The sequence below is a fragment of the Bos indicus x Bos taurus genome, chromosome 28, assembly GCF_003369695.1.
Source record: "Bos indicus x Bos taurus breed Angus x Brahman F1 hybrid chromosome 28, Bos_hybrid_MaternalHap_v2.0, whole genome shotgun sequence".
Classification (NCBI taxonomy): Eukaryota; Metazoa; Chordata; class Mammalia; order Artiodactyla; family Bovidae; genus Bos; species Bos indicus x Bos taurus.
Genome location: NC_040103.1, coordinates 44665938 through 44672794, shown reverse-complemented (window position 1 = coordinate 44672794; position 6857 = coordinate 44665938).

Below are 6857 nucleotides of genomic sequence, written 5' to 3'. Positions count from 1 at the left end.
TGTCTCTCTCTTTTGTTCTATTGATTTTAGATTCCAACTGTTCTATCATTTCGTTCCGTTATTTCATTTGATTCTGTTTTCTTTTCTTTTCAGAATTCTGTGCTCTGGCCATTTTCCACTGTGCTCTGTCCTTGTTTCACGGATGTGTCGCCTTCCCACACATCTTTTAAGACGGTAATCATCGGGCTTATTGGTTTCGGCCTCCTGCACTCTCTGCGCCTTCCCTCTCTGTCACATTGGAGCCTTCCCCAAATAACCCATGGCCCTGTGTCGTCCTTATATCTGGGACAAGGTCCTGCAACCCTGACTGGGAGTTTTCTGTGGAGATTTCAGGGGCTTGCGGGTTCCACCAGCAGACCATTAGATTTTTGGTCCCCTGAAAGTTAGTGCCCAGGCCTTCTCTGAGGCTGTTTGTACTCTCCAGAAGGAGCCCTCCAGCTGCCTGTCTCGGGGTATAGGTCTGCCTGCTGCTGTTCTAGAGTCAGGGAGGAGAAAAGGGCTGAAGAGCCCGCAGCTCAGCACAAGTCTGACTAATCCCTGTCTTCTGTCCTCGGCTTTGCCTAGCCTTCCAGAGCCTTCCATCGCCACCATCCAGTTCATCTGGAGAAGAGGCCTCTGGTTTTTGTTGGACGGAGAAACAGGAGACAGGCAGGGCAGAATGGAGGGAAGGGGGTCCCCAGATGATAGGGGAAGGACCCACGAGTCCAACTGCTCAGTTTACAGAATTTCAACTACCCACCCATCTTTAGGCCCACTCCTGAGGCCTGTTCTTTGGTTCTTGGTGTCTCTGCATGTTGAGCCCCTCAGGGATTTGAAGGATGAAAGATACACTGTTGACAGGAAAAACCCACTGCAGGCAAGTAGCTCGAACCTTTCCATGTTCGAAAAATCAGCCACCATGCCTCCATCCTTCACTTGAATCCCCTTCTCTTCTCTTAACTTGTGTTCTTGGAGTGAACACCTTTTTTTAAACATTTATTTATTTGGCTGAGCCTTGAAGGATGTTTTAGTTGTGGCTAATGGGATCTAGTTCCCTGACCAGGGATGGAATCTGGGTCCGCTGCATTGGGAGCATAGAGTCTTAGCCACTTAACCACCAGGGAAATCCCAGAATGAACACTTCTGAAATTCTCACACTGTACTTTGATGGGAGCAGGGGCTGCAGAGATCAAAAATAATTCATTCATCAGCCAGGCTCTAGTCACATGGACTTTCAAGGATGAGTATGATGGTGATGAGGAGGAGAGACTGTTGCAAAAGCAAACATACAGAGAGAACAGCACAAGGAAAGGCAACGTGGAAGTGTGTGTCTGGTGGGGCTGAGGCTAAGAGCCCAGACTGTCCGGAGAAAGAAAAGAAGGAAGGGGCCAAAGGCTCGAGAGATGGCATGAGGCAGCTTACAGAAGGCCCGAAATGCTGGCCTGAGGAGTTTAGACTTTATTCATTAAGCAGTAGAAAATCTTTGAGGGTATTAAGCAAAGTCATAGCTTGTAAGATCTGCAATCTCCACCAAAAACTCAGGCGCAGGATGGAGGCTGGAAGACCAGACAGTGACAATTATCTGAGCAAGAAAGAGTGAAAGCTGAGCTCAAACAGGGCTGGGAGCAGCAGACACGAGGATGAGATGAGAAGCAATCGTGGTGTAAAACTGGAAGAACTGGAGACAGAGGGAGGGGGGTTCTCAAAACAGATGTGCTAGCTTTGGTGACTAGCGTGATAATGAGGCTAGTAGCCAGGATGTAAAAATCAAGGCACAGGAAAATAATGGGGTGGAAATACTAAGTTCAACTTGGGACATAGCAAGTTTGACACACAGGTGACCAATATACAGGCGGAAGTTTACCTAAGGAAAGGAGGCTTGGGCCAGAGGCCCACCCCGGGATTAATCTCATACTGGTAACACTCAAGCTATGAAATTAGAGAGAATGGAGAGTGAGTGAGAGACAAGGGGGTTCCAAAGAATGTATTAGTTAATTCTTGGTGAGTAGAAGATTACCCTAAAACTTAGCAACTTGAAACAACACACTCAGCTGGGTGAGTCTAGCTGGAACCTCTTAAGATTATGGTCAAGCTGCCAGCTGGGGCCGCAGTCATCCATCTGAAGGTTCAGCTGGGGCAGGGGATTTGCTTCTAGGCTCACTCATGTGGCTGCTGTGGAAAAGGTGCCAGTTCCCCAACATGTGGCCTCTCAGTGGATCTCCTCAAGACACAGCAACTGTCTTCCCTGAGATAGAGAAAGTGGCCAAGGTAGTGTCCCTTATCACCTAACCTCAGGCTGACGTACTGCCACTTCTGCCGTATCCAGTCACACAGACCGACCCTCCCGATGCAGAAGGACACACTCCAAGGCATGACTACCGGGAGGGGAGATCGCTGGAACCGTTCGGAGGCTACCAACCACAGATCACCCCAGGGAAATAGAAAAGAGGACTCAGCCAAGGACACATAAGAAAAAGAAAGTGCACAAGCCCTAATGCAGGAAGGAGGATTGCCAAAGGCTGACGTCACAGGGAGCATTTCCAGTAGGAAGGATGTTAATAGCTTCAAAAGCTGAAAAAATCCAAGAGGTGGAGCTGATAGAACACAGCCATTAGGCCGCTGGATCTGGTGGCCCGCTGCCAGGCCGGCACCGTGGCAGTGACATGCACCCAGCCGGGAGCCACATTTTAGTAGGTAGACAAGGAAACAAAATGCAAAGAAGCAGTGAGAGGGAGTGGTCATTTGAGGCCACTCTCAAAAGCCTAGGTGGTGCAGGGAGGAAGGACTGCATGTGGTTTGCAGGGGGAAATCGTGCCTCACAGGATAGCTTTGTTCTTGGCTGTAGACGAGTAGGTGGGAAAGGTGGAGGCAAAGAGGAAACGCAGGCCCGAGGTCCCAGGGGACTCGTGAGTGACAGCACAGGTGTGAGGACTAACCCTGTGCCTCCACTGGAAGGAAAGAACAGGTGAGGGGGAGGATGCCGTTAAGAGGAATGCAAGGCTTCGCGGTGCAAGTCTGAGGGCCTGTTTTCTTCTGCAGACGCTGAAATGAGGGGCGAGGTGACAGGGCAACTGACGAGGTCAAAGGCTTAGATCAGCTCCAGAGAGTTGTCTCCAGGGCCAGGCGCTCTCGTGAGTTATGCCCTGAGCCTCCTAGTGCTTTGCTGAGGCTTCTGCAGTCTTGACAGATGAAGATCCGTGTACACCCGCATTTCATCTTTCCCTGACTTCTCATGCTCCCCAGGGCCATCCCGAGCATCTGGAATTTGTGTGCTGCTATTAATGGTGCACAATTTATGGCTACCCTGCACGATGGGGAGTCCTGAGAAGCATCCATTTATAGCAACACACAGAAGCTCTTGACGAGACCCAGGGTGAGCTGCAGTCCAGCACCAGAGACGTTCATTCCCATGCATGCCACTGGGAGGACAGTGTGCATGCCACTGGGAGGACAGTGTGGACAGCTTCACCACACCCACCACTGCTGCCTGGGATCCAGGAGCAGCGAGGAAATTAACACCCAGCTTCCACCCGAAGCCCTCCTGAATGCTCTGCCCGAGGGTACTGGGATGGTCTCCTCTCATCGGCGGCAACTGTAAAACCGCCAGGGCGACAGAAGGGGTCCAAGCTGAGACAAGTGGACTCAAATTCCCCTCACTTCTGTTCTCTGTAGGCTTGAGCAAATGCACTTAACCCAACATGACTCCGCTTCCTTGTCTGCAAAATGTGAATAATAATAATAAGATTGTGTATATAGCATTTTGGAGAAGGCGATGGCACCCCACTCCAATACTCTTGCCTGGAAAATCCCATGGACGGAGGAGCCTGGTGGGCTGCAGCCCATGGGGTCGCAAAGAGTCGGACATGACTGAACGACTTCCCTTTCACTTTTCACTTTCATGCATTGGAGAAAGAGATGGCAACCCACTCCAGTGTTCTTGCCTGGAAAATCCCAGGGATGGGGGAGCCTGGTGGGCTGCTGTCTATGGTGTCGCACAGAGTCGGACATGACTAAAGTGACAGCAGGGATATAGCATTTAGCACAGTCCCTGAAATACTGTTAATACTAAGCAAATGCTCATTATAATAATCATCAATGACATCATCACTGGTTTTCACAGCCCTGGAGTCAGGACTTGGATTATGGTAAATTCCTTTTTTTTTTTTTTGGCCATGCCATATGGCACGTGGGATCTTAATTCCCCAAACAGGGATCAAAACTGCACACAGTCTTAACCCCCAGACCCCCAGGGAAACCCCACGGTAACTTTCTGGAGTAAACTAGCCTTCCTACGGCTGCAACATACAGGGGCTCTGGTTGGTGCAGCATGAAATGAAACAATATGGTAAGCAAAGCCCTGGCTAAGCCCTGTCGTCTCAGACAGCAGCCTCTCCTTTCACCCTGGTTCTCCATGATGGCAGGGCCAGGCTGTGCCCCAGTCTGGGGTATCGTTGGTTCAGTGGGTAGGACCCCATGTTAATGAGCCTACACGGGGTGGGCCCTGCTGCAGTCACTTTGTTCACTTATGCATTAGCCTCCATTTCCTGGCATCTGCTCTGGACAGGCCCTTCTGACACGGCACTTCTGATCCCCTAGTAAGACCCATTTTACAGATAAGGAAGTCAAGAGAGTAAGGAATGTTCCAGGCCACACAGCTATTAAGGGCAGAAAAGAGTTTGGAAACTATACTGGCTAGTCCCCACACTGATGCTCTTCCCTGGCCAGGCATTCAGAGCCCACAGGTAGGTGGGCAGAAGAGGAACTAGGCGAGGCAGGAAACCCCAGCTCTCTTCCTTTGAATCCTAGGTGATGTCCCAGTCACTTCTGACAGTCCCTGTCTTGATTCTTTCAGGCATCACAGCCATCAGCCCCTGGGTCTGAATCCTCCAGTCAGTGCTTGAGAACTTCCCAGTATGTCACCTCCCCCCACCAAGTAGTCACGTGGCTCCAAGGAGCCCATTATCTCCTGCAGCGATTCATCCTACCAATGGGGGAAGGATAGTGAGAACACCTTCCCCTACTTGGAGCTAAAAGCTTCCCCACGTAATTTCCATCTGCTAGTGCGAGCTTGGACTCTCCAGGATGCAATAACGGGCAAAACAATGCTTTCTGTGTGCGAGATCCGGGTCACACCATTGTCAGGAGCAGCGGGGTCCCCAGCACGATGGAGCAGCGGTGCGAGATCCGGGTCACACCATCGTCAGGAGCAGCGGTGCGAGATCCGGGTCACACCATCGTCAGGAGCAGCGGTGCGAGGTCCGGGTCACACCATCGTCAGGAGCAGTGGGGGCCCCAGCACGATGCTCCTCAGGCCTCTGTAATCTGAGACTCCCTTTTTCTTGCTCCCAGTACTTTTCCACACTCTCTATGCTAGTTCCTCAGCAGTCCTGGTTTCTGTCCCGCCCTTCTTGGCTTTTCACAGGCTCCCTGGGCGGTCCCACTATTTCCCCAGGAACTGCCCCTTCTCCTTGTCCTCCGGGTCCATTTGTGACTACCAGGTCAGACTCAGATGTCTCTGCCTTCTCAGCCAACTTCTATTTTAGCGCCTCTGACCCCTGGCTCCTGGCAATCTTTTCTCTAAATTCAGAATTCTAATCTGGCCCAACCAGATTTCTCCCTAAACCATAACCCTCTCCTCCATCCCTCTAAAGGGGCAAGACCCAGTGAAGAAGGGAACCTTCAGGGATGGAAGAACATTCCTAATGCTCAGTGCCATTAATTTCCAGTCTCTCCCAATCTAAGCCCAGCTCACAAACAAAGAGCTTCCCCAAAAAAAGGCTTGGAGAGCCATGAAACCTAAATCAACCGGCTACCAACAAGGGACAGGTAAATTCAGCAGCTCCATAAGGACGTTCGACGCCCTGTTCTGCTGGGTCTGCCCTTTGCCTCATCCCCTCATCACCAGCTAGCTGCCCAGCCAACACAGGCATATCCAAAGGGAGAGAATGAAGCCCATCCAGCCCTGGGTTACAGTGAGGGGCACTTTCCCAGCAGCTCCTCAGTACATGCCCCTTCCAGGCTATTTGACCAGACGTGGCTTCCATATTCGTTCCTCGGCCTCTATGAAGAGGAAGCTGTAACCGGGACCACTGGGCTGAACAGACCCCACCAAGGCCTGGAAGGACTCCATGTCTTCTGAGCATGGAGGCACCAGCTTTACACCATCACTGCTATTATCAAAGAAGAAGCAAGATGTGCTGTGGGGCCAGCCAGAGCTTCCCAAGATGCTCAGGGAAAACAGGTTCCTCAAGGACACGAGGCACAGAGCGCTGACCCCAGCCCCCAGCAGCCCCACCTGTGCAATTCAGCACGTGCCACAGAGATCCAGGTATGGCAGCAGAGAGCCATGCAAGTGCCAAGGCCTCTTTAAATTGGGAAGTTTGGAGTTGTCTGCTAGTAAAACACAGTCAAGCAACAAAAAAATTGATATATATGTTAAATCATACTTTTTTTTAACCTCAGTCTTAAAGATCACATGAACACAGAGCTTCTTAAACTCATTCAAAGTGGGAAAAGAGTGTGAAAAATACAAGTTCTTTATGAAATCTTAGTCAAGTTAATTAAATTAAAATAATTTAATAGAAAGAATATTCCTTATATGAGGGTACATACATTTTCAACAAAGAGAAAAGCAAAGCAGACTAAGCCTGATTTTCTATTGTTACTAGAATTTGGTCTGGGTTTTGGCTTTTTGTTGTTGTTTTTTGGCGTATAGTTGCTTTATAATGTTGTGTTAGTTTCTGCTGTACAGTAAAGTGAGTCAGCTCTACAAACACATATATCTCCTTTTTTTTTTTTTTTTGATTTCCTTCCAATTTAGGTCACCACAGACCACTGGTTTGAGGGGTTTTTTCCTCCTAATTTAGTGGTTGTTTTTG